The sequence below is a fragment of the Patagioenas fasciata genome, chromosome 5 (genome assembly GCF_037038585.1).
Source record: "Patagioenas fasciata isolate bPatFas1 chromosome 5, bPatFas1.hap1, whole genome shotgun sequence".
NCBI lineage: Eukaryota > Metazoa > Chordata > Aves > Columbiformes > Columbidae > Patagioenas > Patagioenas fasciata.
The window spans coordinates 8,393,415-8,407,641 of record NC_092524.1 but is presented as its reverse complement, the minus strand read 5'-3'; positions in this window follow the sequence as shown (position 1 = coordinate 8,407,641).

Sequence of the window (14,227 nt, the reverse complement as noted above, 5' to 3'; positions counted from 1 at the left end):
CCTCTTGCACTTGGGAAATGAAGTCATCGGCTTTGTGTTCGTTCTTTGTTACTGTGAGCATTCATTCCAGGGGCAAGCAGCAGCCTCCCCGTTGTCAAGTGAATCTAAGTGACACGTAGTAAGTGACACACAGGACGCAAGTAGTGGCCTACATCCAAAACTGCATTAATGCAATGAAAGGTGTTACACCAAAGATTAACCTACACTGCACAACTCTGCATGTTAGCATCGCCCTGGAGCCTACAGCTCCTAGTCACCATTAATAGATGTGTGATGCAGTGCACCCAGGATATGGATTTGCTCATTTTACTTCCTTTAGGAATGAAATATCACTGATTATATGAGCCAACCTTCCCACAAAACCCCTTACAGTTTCCTCTCAGCATAACACAGCTCTCTAGAGTTACTACATCCATCATTTTCAGCAGCTGACCTACTCTATATGAAGATGTGTGCCCACCCTGAGCCTCTCCTAAGGCCCATCACATGTGGCCATGTGGCTTTTGTGAGTACTCTGAGCTCAGCCCAGCCAAGCCCACCTACCATGCAGCAAAGTCCTGGCAAAAAACTAGGACAAGGTTTTTCTGAAAGAAGTCTTGGTCACTTGCAAAGTGTGGCAGGGTACAGAAAACTTTGAATACTTAAAATGTGATTTCATAAGTATCCTTGCTATCATTACTATTTAGGACTATTATTTTCCTTCCCCCCCCCAATTTTTCCCTCAAGCTCATTTTCTAATTTTTGTCTTCAGCATTTGTACTCAATTCTATTTCAATTTGTGTATGTTGGGTTTTAATTATCTTCTATTTTGGGCGTTAAAAGATTCTGAATCATCCCACCTTCTGGGAGATTAGTAAATCCAGTGATTACCAACAAAAACGCTGCTGAATGCCTATTATCCATGTTAATTATTCAATTAAAAAATATGCTGGAGCCATCAGCAGGACACTTCAATTTCATGGTCAAATGGAAGAAAAAAGATCTTTCAAAATTGCTGTAAAGCAATTGTTTTAAAACTTGTTTTTCAGAGTTAATCTTTCTCCTGTACCTACATGCTGGTACAATAAAACCTGTGCATGGAGGTCACAAGATGCAGCAGACCATGCAGAAATCATTCAGTAGATACGGGGGCTTGTCTTGGACACCCCACTAAGATGAAACCCTTATTTGTATCAATTTCTTTCCTTCTGCATGTGTTTTGAGTAGAATAAATTTTGGTTCTGGCTAATCCTTTTAGTCACAAGGATGGTCCCACATGTTAGTATCCCGACTCTCTCCTTGTTTCAGTGTTTTAAACATACAGTTATGGTCATGAAGTGAATTGTTAGCCTAATCAAGCTTAGGACCATCAGTAATTCAGTCTTTAGAGTGATTTCTTGGTTTTTTTAGCACTTCTGTGCTTCGACTTCTATTTTTCTTCCATTTTTTAATCTTGATTTTGCATTCAGAGTGCCTATATGCCATCTTATCATTTGGCTACAGTCTGCGATGAGCTGCCAGCTACAGACTAAGCTGGCAAGGAAACCCAGCAGCAGGTGGAAGAGTGGCCTGGGATGGAGCCCTTTCCTAACAGGTATTCACACCACAGCCAAAGCGCTCACTGAAATATGCTTCCTTCCAGGGCTTTTAAGGTGGTCCTAAATTATTATATGACCCCATACTTCATCACCACAACAAATTAAACTACGCCAAAACTCCAAATCCTAGTAACAAAAAGCTGGATGCTTTTCAAAGAACCTTTCATTTCTTGGATCTGTTTGTTGCACCCATGGAACAAGTGTTAGGCAACATACAGCAGTTTGCCAAAACAAGTAATTTTGAAACTGGATAACCCAACAAGCACCAAAGCATGAAGATCCTACTTTACCTGTCTGAGGTTTCCATTATCAGAACATTTAGCCACTATAAATAAATGGGAACACAGGATTTGAGCAGAAAATACACCTGGAAGTATATCTCTATAGGCAACAACTTGCAAGGCTTGACTGCCTTTTACACTTCCAAAAGGATTTTCAAGAGGACTTTCAAATGGAAGCCACCATAGAAGAGTCTCTACACACACCCTATTTCAAGGAAGGACAGGAGCAAATATCTTTTTCCGAAGAGATGGAGTACGCAGGAAGCCTTTCGGTGCCTTGTAATTCAAGTTCCAGTCCTGCCCATCCTACCAGCAAGAGCAACATGGATGTTAATGTACAAAGTGGACTCTGGGGAACAGAGCAGACAAATGCTGGTCAGCTGTGCATGATGCAAATGGATGAATCAGGATTACCGTTAAAGGAGCCTGTCATACAAATTTGTATGCATATTCTTATACATACATATATAAATATATACACATGCTTTAAAATATGAAACAAGGATGAATATATAAGGTTCAGACTTTCTATTTTCAGGTGCATTAACATCTGTTGTACAGACACAAAATGCCAAAAAGGTTAGACAAACAACTATATGCAACTTACGACCTAATATGAAAGAACTGCATATGCTGCCTGTCTCTAGGGATTGGGCTTTCATGTGGGGCAAACTGAAATGATTTCTGCTTCCTATCTATTATGTTTCCAGGCAAATGTAAAAGCTGTGACCTCAGCAGACCACTTCAACTATCACAACCACACTTGTTCAGAACAACACGGTTGTATCCTTTATTGGGTCGCTCCGCAGCTTCGTGCAGCCAGCACAGACAAAACACTAGTGCTCCATTAGAAATGTCTCAATACAAAACAGATAAATCACTCTTCCCAGTTCGATCTGGGTGTGATTCTGCTCAGCCTTTGCTATCAGACTTGACAAGGTGGCATTTGGCAAAGCCACCCACTCATCAGCTTCATGCAGGCTCAGGTCAGCTGATGAGCAGCATTTCTACTCTCTGCCACTCAAAGCAGGGCTCAGAAAAGTAACATAAAATCCAAATATAAAAACAAAACAAACCACCAAAAAAAAAACCAACCCAAACTTGTAAGTATTCCTTAAAAAAACAATCCATTCCCATTTGCTTTTCTAAGTTGCTTAAGTAAAAAAAACAATAAAGGCAATTTTGAATCCAGAGCCACTGTGTACGTGTACGTAGACACCTGACACACCCCAGTGACTTGTTCCCAGGGGAGCTGCACAGCCGGCCTTGTGTTGCCTCAGTAACAACTCCTACACAAGGATACTTGAGGAAACCGGGGCACGATTTAATGAGTACCATGGCACCTATTCTTTAGTCCTAAAGCTACTTCAGTAGTGTCTGGGAGGAGGCTGTTTACTTCTTACCCTGACATCTACAAAGAGAATATGAAGTAGACTCTGTCACCCATGACACATGTGCAAATCCTAGAGCTGCGCAGAGCAATGTGACATAGCTACTGGCACAAGCTATACCAGAGACATGACCAGAGTACGTCTGTTGGAGTTTTTTCCTACGTATCTTCTACACTTTTTCAAAAAATCCTGTCTGAATGCAATTTATTAAATCAAATGTTCTGTAAGGAAGAAAAGACAGAGAAAATGAAATAAAGGTGTGTGGGGAGAGAAGGCAAAACCCAGGAAAAAAAAGTCTTGTGAGTCTTTAGAGAGAATAAGGAAGATCCTGCAAGGAAAATATCACAGGTCAATATCGCCTAGACTAGATAAACTTTACGGTTCCCAAACCACACTCTGGATTCCAAATGCTGACTTGCTACCAGAGCTGCCTGTAGTAAAGAAGAACTGGTGAGCTGCAAGAATAGCACTGGTAGCAAAGGCACAGTGAAAAAAGCCAGGCAGGTGCTTTATGAATAGTAGAGATGGATGTGATGGGATTCTCAAAAGCTAGTAGGGAAAGTTTAAGAAGTATAGCAAGTAAACAAGCTAATAAGTCTTCTGCTGCCCTTACCTTTTTGCTCTTTGTAATTGGAATCTTGTTTATAAAAGCTGTTGTCTTCTCCCCCTACTCAAACAGCCTAGAGGTGCCACACCAGTCTGGGCTGAATGCCTTTTTTTATTTTAACACTTTTCCCCACCCTCCCTCCCCCACTTTCTTCTCCTTTTTCTGGTTAGGAAACAGACAGAGAATGCAGAGAGCCAATTCAATAACTACTTTGTGCTTTTTACAAGACAGACACTTTCTAAAATGATTTTAAGGGTCAATAAGTGTCAAAAATACAATTTGCTCTGGAACAACTGCAGCCCCTGTTCAAATTTTTATAGTAATTGTTAGGGGCAACAATATGTCATGCTTGCAGTTGAGGAACAAACGCTACAGTCTGACAGAATCTGACAGATCTGATGTGCAGAACACAGCACTGCACTCAGAACAAGACAGCTCCCTCAAATATGCCATAACCTCATTTTGCAGCCAAGACTCTGCAAATTACCACAAGTGATTCTTTAAAGCAGTCCACTAGGAATATCTGTCTGAGCTTTACAGTTAACTTCTCCAGGATTAGAATTTAACCCAATGACAAGAACAATCTAGGGAGAAGAAATAAGGATCCAACAGTCAATGTGAAATGATCACCAAGCGGAAAGCACCAAGTCTCCAGATGCTGGGTTTGGACTTTCTCTTCCTTTAGTAATGGTGACTCCAGGTCTGGCTGTTGTTTATTTTTACAGTATTTTTCAAATTACACTCCAATGTTAGGAATTCGGTCCTCTTTAATTAGAGATGGATTTGACTGCAAACGTCAGTGCTGGTTCAAGATTGCTTACAGCTTCTCCCATACAGAGAGACAGGATTTGACACACTGAAGATTTTAGCTTTTTATTTACAGAATTGGATAAAGAGAAAGCAGAGGGGGCAGAGGGTGGATGGGACAACTACTCTTTCCTGCAGTAATAACTTTGTAAACTGGTGATGCTCCCTCAAGCACTTGCTTTAGCCTGTGGCAGGTTCTGTTCTTGCACATTTAGACACTGCATTCTAAACATTATTTCAGACTTTTTTCTGGTATGTGTCCTTTCTTAACAGAAACAAACTGCGTCAGTCCCTAAAAAGAATTACTCAGAAAGTCAACTAATGAGATCTCCAATTTACGCTCAGAAAAAAAATCTGGTCAACTCCTATGAAGGATGTTCTATAGTTACGTACAAGTACTGATCACAGAAAAGTAACATAAACCTTTCCCTGATTTTTATCATTTTACAAGTGCCTAGGTATTTCTTTACTTTTTTATTCTCAGAATATAATGGCAAAATGTATTTACTAGAAATCTTTCTGAAATACAAAAGAAACTACTTCAACTGAATCCTACATATTCAGATAATAATTTGTGAAATCAGAAAAAAATATTATTTCTAAAGTAAAAGGTATAATAGTTTCTCTCAAAATAGTGGCCTGTGTTTCATTCCTTCTTACATTATTGGAATTTCTTAGTCATTTGTTGTTCACTGTCACTCAGATGTTTTACTGAAATAGATGGCAGTGCTACCAGAAAGCTGTCAGATGGCTCCGAGACAACACGCTAGATCACCTTAGATGTATGTGACTTATGTGCCACATTTAGTAACAGTTCAGTTTATTTTCTATAACCCTATGTCAAGTAACCAAAACATGAGAAAAATGTATAAGCAATGTCCTGAGTATACAGAAACAACAGTATCAACCCAAACAGCTCCTAAGGCATGTCTTAACTAAAACGTATTTTAACATTATGACATGTTTTAATCAGATTTTGGAAAAAACAAAAATGTATTTTCAGACTCAAGATTGAAATTGCCTTTTTACCCAGACAGCTTATATCTGGGCTTCATAAATGGCTTTATATTGTTACCATCATATGCTATACGGCCTCCTTTTTAATACAAGTTAAATAAACAATTCAATACAAAAAAATCAGTACAAATAAAATACAGCTGGGAAAGAGAAATGGCAGTTGTTTCCTCAATTTTATATATACACATAGATAAGTATTTTTAAAAGCTGTACACACATTTAAAATGTACTTAATCTAACTAGTTAGTTCTCTTGGATAGCAGTGCTTCTGTTTGAATATTAAAGATGCTCAAACTTTTAAATACAAAGGACAAAACAAGCCTTAATAGTCCTTAATCCATAGTATTCTTCTGAGGACTTTGAAAATACGAGTAAATATGTTTTCAAAACTTATCATGATTGTATGGCTCGCTTCCCACTATACCTAGAACAGAGGCATTTTTCCTCATTACCTCTTGGTATAAACTTGCATTTCTTACTGCGTTCTCGCTCTCCTGGTGCATCCAGCAGTGTTTCCCCCTACAGACTTGAATATGTTCAGAAGAGACATGTAATGACTTGGTAAATAGCTTAGCCATGGATCTTTAACACTGGTAACTAGTACAGAGAGCTAGTTTCTGCTAGAAAAATGCAGAAAAGATCATGAATTTATAAACATACGAATTCTCAAAGCAGAGCTGAAAAGGACAGCAGCAAAAGGAAGGAATAGGATTCATTAGGAAAACCAGCAAGTAATTATAACAAAAAGGATATTAAAAAAATGAGTCATACAGCGAAAGAAGAAAGAAAAAACACAGTGAGAGTATAAAGATACCACTGAAAAAAGCACACTGAGCTAGACAACATACACAATGCATTGTCTTTTAACTACTCTAACATAACCAGCCAAACCTGTTGTCTTCCAGCTTTCCTAAACACAATTACATCCTCGGATGAGCAATTAACTTAGGAGAAACTATTACACGCCATCCCTCTGTCTATCAGATACTCACACCGTCATTAGTTAGTTTATCATACTCCCTAAACATTTGTCCTCAGTATGTGAGCCAAGCAGCAAGTTATCACACGCTTTTCAAGCAGCCTGGGATATCCCTGCGTAATCCCATCCCATTGCTGACAGTTTCCGTGTTGCTGCCATGTCCTCGATCGCACCAGCACGCAGACAAAGAGAGCTGCCTGGCTTTGTATTGCGAGACATACAAGACCACAGCGTACTGTGCCGAGGAATTATGGAATAACTTCTCTGTTCACCTGGGGGATGACAGGATGAAAGAGGACCCTGGAATTAATTTCTTAGCAATAGCCAAGCTAATGGAGGGGGAGGCTGTTACACAAAATAGAGATGGATTCTGTTCACCCTCATTACTAGGACAGAGACCTGTTGCGCTTTAGGCGTGCAACATTTCTACAAGGAGACAGCAATGGGAGTTTCAGAAGCTATTTAGAGCCAAAGTTCACCAAAGCATTAGCAGCAACTTTGTCAGACTCAGCTGATACAGGTCCATGGACTGAACAGATTCTGTTCTGGCAGATCAGTGATTCTCACCTCGGCCATTTCCACTCAGGAACACCAGCACATATGGCAGAAAGTGCATTTTGATGGTTAAGCACAGTAGGCCCAGAGCTTTTCATATGCATATACAGCTTTGTGAGAAAGTCCCCTGGTACTTTCAGCATTCAAATGATAGCCCAAAGGCATGTTTCTATCATTCTGTGCAAACAACCACTGCTAAATTGTTTCAGATCTGCTGGCAATATGTTTGCAACTGGGAAAGCTACAGTTGTTGCAATGGGCACCTGGATTTACAAGGTATTTACTGTCGACAATAATCCAAAACGTACTGTCATGTTTGTGTGCATGGCATTCCTGAACTGTGCAGGGTTACACACATCCTTCTGTGCTCATAAATTCTAATAAATTACAGAAATAAAAAGCAAACTTGTAGGATACATTATTTTCTATCAAATTGCATTGAAATTCTGTTTTTCATACAGCAGAGTGGATGCATAGTTCTGATACACAACAGCTCTTGTTCTGCTGCTTCAAGGAACAAAACCAGGACAAACTATTTCAAGAGTGGCAAGAGAAAGGCTGAATGATGAGAAACAAAGGAGCAAATGAATATAATAAAAATCCATGACATACTCATATTTGAATTAAATCATTGTAAGATTATTACATTTGGGGTAATTTTACATATACACACACACATATGCAACTAAAAGTACAGTAATATAAGAACTGTTTTGTGGTCTGTTTTGTAGTTCACCACTGAGGGTTTTAATTGCTTCCCTGTGTAGTGACAGCAACTCACAAACAGTATGGCATGATGTGTAACATAATCAGGGAGGAATTTTCCCCAGGAATTGTCCCCAGACAGTCTTTGGAAAGTTACTACTCGGAACAAGAGCTAGCAAACAAGCATGACATTCCCTTTTCTGCCTCATTGCTCTCCATATGCTAATAAAATGAAATGGGGGTTCCAGAGTCAACACTCATCCATGTATTACTATTTAAAAATTGTCAAAATAACACAAGGAAAAAAATAACAAATGCATGAATGCAACATGAAATGAACTGTAATGTAAGATTTAAATATAATCAATATGTAATTGGACCTGTCTAGAAGAGACAATACTTTTCAGACTGTTGACCTGAAGGGTTTTTTGTCTTCTATTCGGACTGAGACATGTCCTTTAACTGAGATTTCAAACAGTAGCATTATGCTGTTTCAGAAATACAAAACCAAAGCAAATTCTACTACAGCATGTGGTGGCTGAGCTGAGGTATCATGACTGAGGTTCAAATGCAGTAACTTCACTGCTAACCACAAGCTTAGGTAAGAAAGAAAATGTAAAAGCACCTCCTTAGCTTTGTGTCCCTATTAATTTACTGAAAACAGCACATACTAATAATTGGAATCACTGTTTTTACTAGAGAACACAGCTTTGTTAACATGGAGCCCAGCTTCATATGAAAAAGGACCCTGGCACTGTCAGTTAACATTAAGTGCATATTTAACTGTCTGCTTGTCACCATGGCACCCAGATGCTTCAGAGATAAACATGAAAATACAATCCTTATTTCAAAGAGTATGCAATCTGTCAAGGTAAATTTACACAGGGCTAAATTCAAAGAGAGCTGTAATTCCAAGTGCAGCATGCAGGTCTCAGTCTGCACTAGGTAACATCACCAGTACAGGACATTTTCAGAGGTCAGAAACATTAGTTATTTCTTCAAAATAAACTCTGACAATAGCTGCATTAGAAACAGAAGTGCAGCTTAAGGTGGGACATACAGGACAGTTATAATAAGTTTTGACGGTGAACTGAGGCAAGGGATATTTTGTGGATCAAGCTGTAGACCATGGATGTGGAAGGAGAGGGTGATTGCTATCCTAGCACCAGGAGGTTACTGCTATTTCCAAGATCTGTAAATCAAACTTGTCTAGAAGAAGGAGATTGAAACAACCCTGGGCTTTGGTTTCTTTCACACTGCTTCCAGGTTTTGGAGAATTTGCGATGTACTTGGATCACACAAACAAGCTTTATTTCGTAATAGAAGGAAACCAAGTGAGAAGAAAGATTGATTCTTATGTAAACCCACGTTCCCTGGAGCCGAGCTTTCAAGTGAAACATCAAATACTATAGTCACATAGCAACCTCCCCACCCCCGTTACAGGTGGACTGGTTGGCCTGTTCCACCTTTCCTGTTTCTCTAGGCTGCACAAACACAGCGCTGGAACAGGTAGGATTTATGTTAGCAGGGTGAACTTCCTCATTTGTGGACAACTTTTATTTAAGAAAACAAGAGTTCTACCCAAAACAGCCTGAGGTGGTAACCTGTCATTAGGTATTTACGTATTCCAACAAATCATGAACATGAATAGCATTTAATGTCTTATAAATTTACTTTTACACCTTCATCTTATGATAATTGGATTATTCAGCTAAGTAGAAGCTATTTGAGTGCAAGCAACACTATGCGCAGATAACACATTTTTATTTCCTGTTAATCACATTTTTGGAAGCACTCCAGTATTGTATCAGATAATCACGATTAACACTGGAATTTGTATCACTGATCCTAAGTGAAAAATAACTGCAATCAACACCATGCTTTTAAAAGGCTCTGTCTATATATTTACAATCAGAGTTAAGTGTACACTAGAAAACAACTGAGGCTGAATATTAGTATGCAAAAGCATGCAACACCAACTACAAATAAGTATGTTCTGTCCCACCTCACTTCGTTATCCTATTTTGTTGGATGATGACTGATATGCTAAATACTGACAAATTCCCTCTTTGATTTTCAATCATCCTTTGATGCCTCTATTTTCCTTCCATATGATTCTACTTTCTGTCCTTATTATTACGTTTAATATTAATGCCCTTAAAACCAGGATGCGTGTGACTTTTTTCTAAAAAAAAGAGTTAAAATACTTCTAGAATGATTCGCCGCTGCAAGCTGTGACTCACAGCAAGATTCATAGACAGCCACTTCTGACGTCAAATAGCAATGTGGCAGGAGAGAGTCCTGTATTCTTAGACACAAAAAGACCAAAAGTGACCGGCACACCACGCTCGCTGCTGGGTGGCTGCCAGGTACGTGCTGCTTGTCCCCTCGCTCAGCGGTGTTTGTCCCCTTGCTCCGCGGTGTTTGTCTGCCACCTCCCGGGTGAGTCACCGTGCTGGAGACACCAGGTGGTCACAAGCCAACAGGGACGAGCTGCGAGAAGAGACCTGGCCACGGCAGCGATCATTAAACACGTTTTAACTACTTTGAAAAGACTTAGGTTACAAAGTCAAATGCTCAAAATTTGAGAACACTGCAATTAGTGAGCTGTGCTACTGTATTTGTACACATGACTTCAACTTTATCCCTGCAGCTGCAAGGCTTGGTTTGGACTCTCCTTTAACCCAGTTCACAAACAGCATTATTCAGTTGGATTTTTGTTGGTTTGGTTTTTCACTTGTTTGGGTGTTTATTTTGGATTTGGTTTTGGTTTGGGGTTGGTTTGTTTTTGTTGTTGTTTTGGGGGAGTTGTTTTCATTTGGGTTTTGGCAAGTTTGTTTTTATTTGGGTTGGTTTGTTGTTAAAAACAAAACACAAAACCAAAACAAACCAAAACCCACCTAAACCCACCAGAACTAAATAAACACACACCACAACCAACACCACCTTGTTCTGCCTTGTTCTGCAATTTGAGTTTTTCTAGATTTCTTCTGTTTTTCTGCCTGGAAATGTTGTCTGGCAGATCTCCAGACCCGTGGGGACACTATTGCAGCCTGGCGGTAGGCATGTGGGAACGCCACAGAAATGGCTGCTGGACACGCGAGACTAACTGCACGTACTGAAGAACTGATCTGCACACCCAAGGCATTCAGGTCATGTTGGACACACTGTATGTAGACTATAAATGGTACATCCATAAATATCTGTCCACAAATCTTGAGAGAAAAACAACCTAACCCTGCCTCTGAGGATATCCAGCTGTTGGCTTAAAAAACTTTCAGCACTATTTTCACTGCTTAAGGGCTCATCATTGAAATACAGTTTTAAACAAGAGACACAGCTTCACATTTCATTTCATTATGGTAAATTTTCTAAATAATCCACAAGGTACTATAAATAAATGTTGATGAATATGCAACAGCAAGTAGTATTATAGAAAGGAGAACAACTATTAATACTTATACTGGGAAAGAATGCTAGAGTAAAACCAGAACAAGACCTTTAAAAACTTTTTCAGTTTAAATGTGGTTTATTCACTGTTTTCTTGGAAAGCTGAAAAGCTGCTTAGAAAAAAATAGACTAGGCAATATTCTGTTAAACAGCATTAAATGAGAGCAAATTCAAGTGAATTAATTCATGTTGAGAAGGCTAGAATTCGACCCATAATTTTAACATCTTATTACCTTATTCAAATACATTACTGCAACTATGCAGTCCACTACAATTAGTTTCCACTATTCATCCTGGTTATTCACTAATCCATTCACTTTTGTTTTCTGCTTATGTACTGAATTTCTAAATCAGTTTTACTTCTTAAACTAATTTCAAAATCTGAAAAATTTCTCTCAGTTTTCCAAAAAAGAAACTTTCTTAGATTGCATTACACTCACATAATTTACCACCACATGCCATCGATTCCCTTCTTTTAAATTTCATAGCAGACCATGATCATGAGGCCCAATTCAATGGCTAACAGGAGACACAGAATTTCACCCTTTGCTATTGCTGACATAACTTATAGTTCTGTTCCTATGATCTAGCTACCTTTCATGACACGTGACACTTTCTGCATTTTCCATATGATAAACCTCTACCAGGATGATCATCACCAGCACCTCAGACACAGGTAGCTGGAGTAACGCACACACAGCGTACTCCCACCAGGGCCTTCTTGTGCCACTTGCCTGCAGCAATCAAATGGGAACAGTGACAACAGAAGGCCTGAGTTGGAAAGAAGGCAGAGCTAGAATGAAGTAAGACATCTCCTCCCCAACTACTGATGATAAACAAGACCACTATTGGATCTGGCAGCACAGAGGCAGCAACACATCCAATACCTGAGCGGCATCGTTTTGGCGTATTAAGGTCTTCCGTATTCCAAATCCCACAGTGCATGTATCAGTCTGAGCCTATGCAAGAAGTTCACTACTCCAATATCCTACTTCAGCACCTGTAAATCCTGTATTTAGAACAAGAAAGGCTCTCTATAGTGCTGTGCTGCACCTAACCTAAGGATCAGAGTGACAAAATGCCCAGAAAGAAACCTATTTCAGAGAGTATTACTTAGGTAACAGATATGATGCCACAGCTCCTACCAGTCACATACCGATGTAAATAGTTTCACACACTGACATTCCCGTCAGCTGAAAGGTCTTTATAGGATACCATTTTCAGCTGAGCACTCTTGCCTTCTCACTGCCCAAATCCCCTCCAGCTGCTTCCTTCAGTCCTCACTACAAACCCCAGCAGTACCAGTGCACAGCCCAGGAAAACAAACTCAGCAAAACCTGTAAGCTTGGGTTTTGCCTCCTTCCTCATCTTTGCTGTTGATGCAACCAATTAGTGAGACACACCTCACTCTCAGCGAGTGGATGTCAAACAGGAAGCAAAACCAGTCTGGCAGAAAGAGGAATTTAATTCTGAATTATGGCCTATGGGAACAGAAATTTAGACTAACTTCTTTCTTTAGTTCACAGAATTCCCATGGTGTTGTCGATTTACAAAAATAAAAGGCCAGATTATGGGCTCTATGGGGTACCCAAGTACTGCAGAACTCTCAGCTGAGGAAACAGGGCTCACATTCACCCTGGCCAGCAGTAAGACAGAGGCTCTGTTTTCAGGTCAACGTATGCTGCAATCTATCTTAGAGGAGGGGTGATACAGCCCACAGCCTCCAATCATATTATGCCAGAGTGGGAAGGACAATCCCCACCATCCTCCGCATTCAGGTAGTTTGACATTCAGCATTAACACATAGAAATTAATAGTGCAGTAAAAATCCAACAGCTGTAAACATTCTCGCTAGCATTAAGCAGACATAATAACACTTGTGAGCGAATCCTTTTGAAAAAAAGGTTTCTGAAGAATATTTTTAGTGGTTATAGAGTTGTGCTAAAAGGGTTGTGCAACGCCTGAGATTTCATAACTAGGATTAAAAAATAATCTGCTATGGCAGCTAAAATCACTTGGAAGGCAGGTATGTCAGCTCTACTTGATAACCACTGCCCCAACTCTGTAAAAGCTGTTTCAAGTTTGCTCCACTTTATGTTTTGCCATGATCTCAGCCTGGCAGCCTGTAAGGTTCAACACCTATTTGTTTTAAGATCTCATTTTCTTCTAGTTGTTTTTCCTAAGCAACATGTAATTTTTATGTATTTTTTCCCAAGCAGAATTATTTAAGTACCACTGAACTGTAGGTATAGTACTCTTCAATTCATGCTCAGTTCCAGATTTCCTTTCAATTTCTGCAACACTCACAGAGCAGTACAATCCACAGTAGTTTACTTGTTAACTCATAGCTTGCCATTAAGTTTCATGACAATTACTGAGCTAAGCATGAATCACCACAGCACAGTACATATTAGCAATGTCCTGTTGCTTTGATATCATAAATCATCCGAAAATTAAAGTGCAGCCTTGCCAAGCAGACAGTCCTGTAATCATGTCTTCACTGCTCCAGTTACGTCAGGCTAGAAGACTGGAGCTACTCCACTGGAGATGACACAGCTTTAGAAGAAAGGGAAGGAACAGCCACATTCTAAACCAACATTTGAGCTACACACAAAGAATGAGCAGCTAAGTAGGTGTAAGCTGAGCTGCTGCATCCCCATTATTTGCCCGGTACCATCAGCCAGAAAGCTTCAAATCAGCCTGTCAAATGAGTCAACACAGAAACCACTGAACTCAAGCCAGTAGACTTCTACATGAGGCCCAAATTTAAGTTACAGCAAGGCAAAACTTGAGTTAAGCTAACACTATTATATCTAAACTCTAAATTTAAGACAAGGAAGCATTTTCAAAGTGACTTT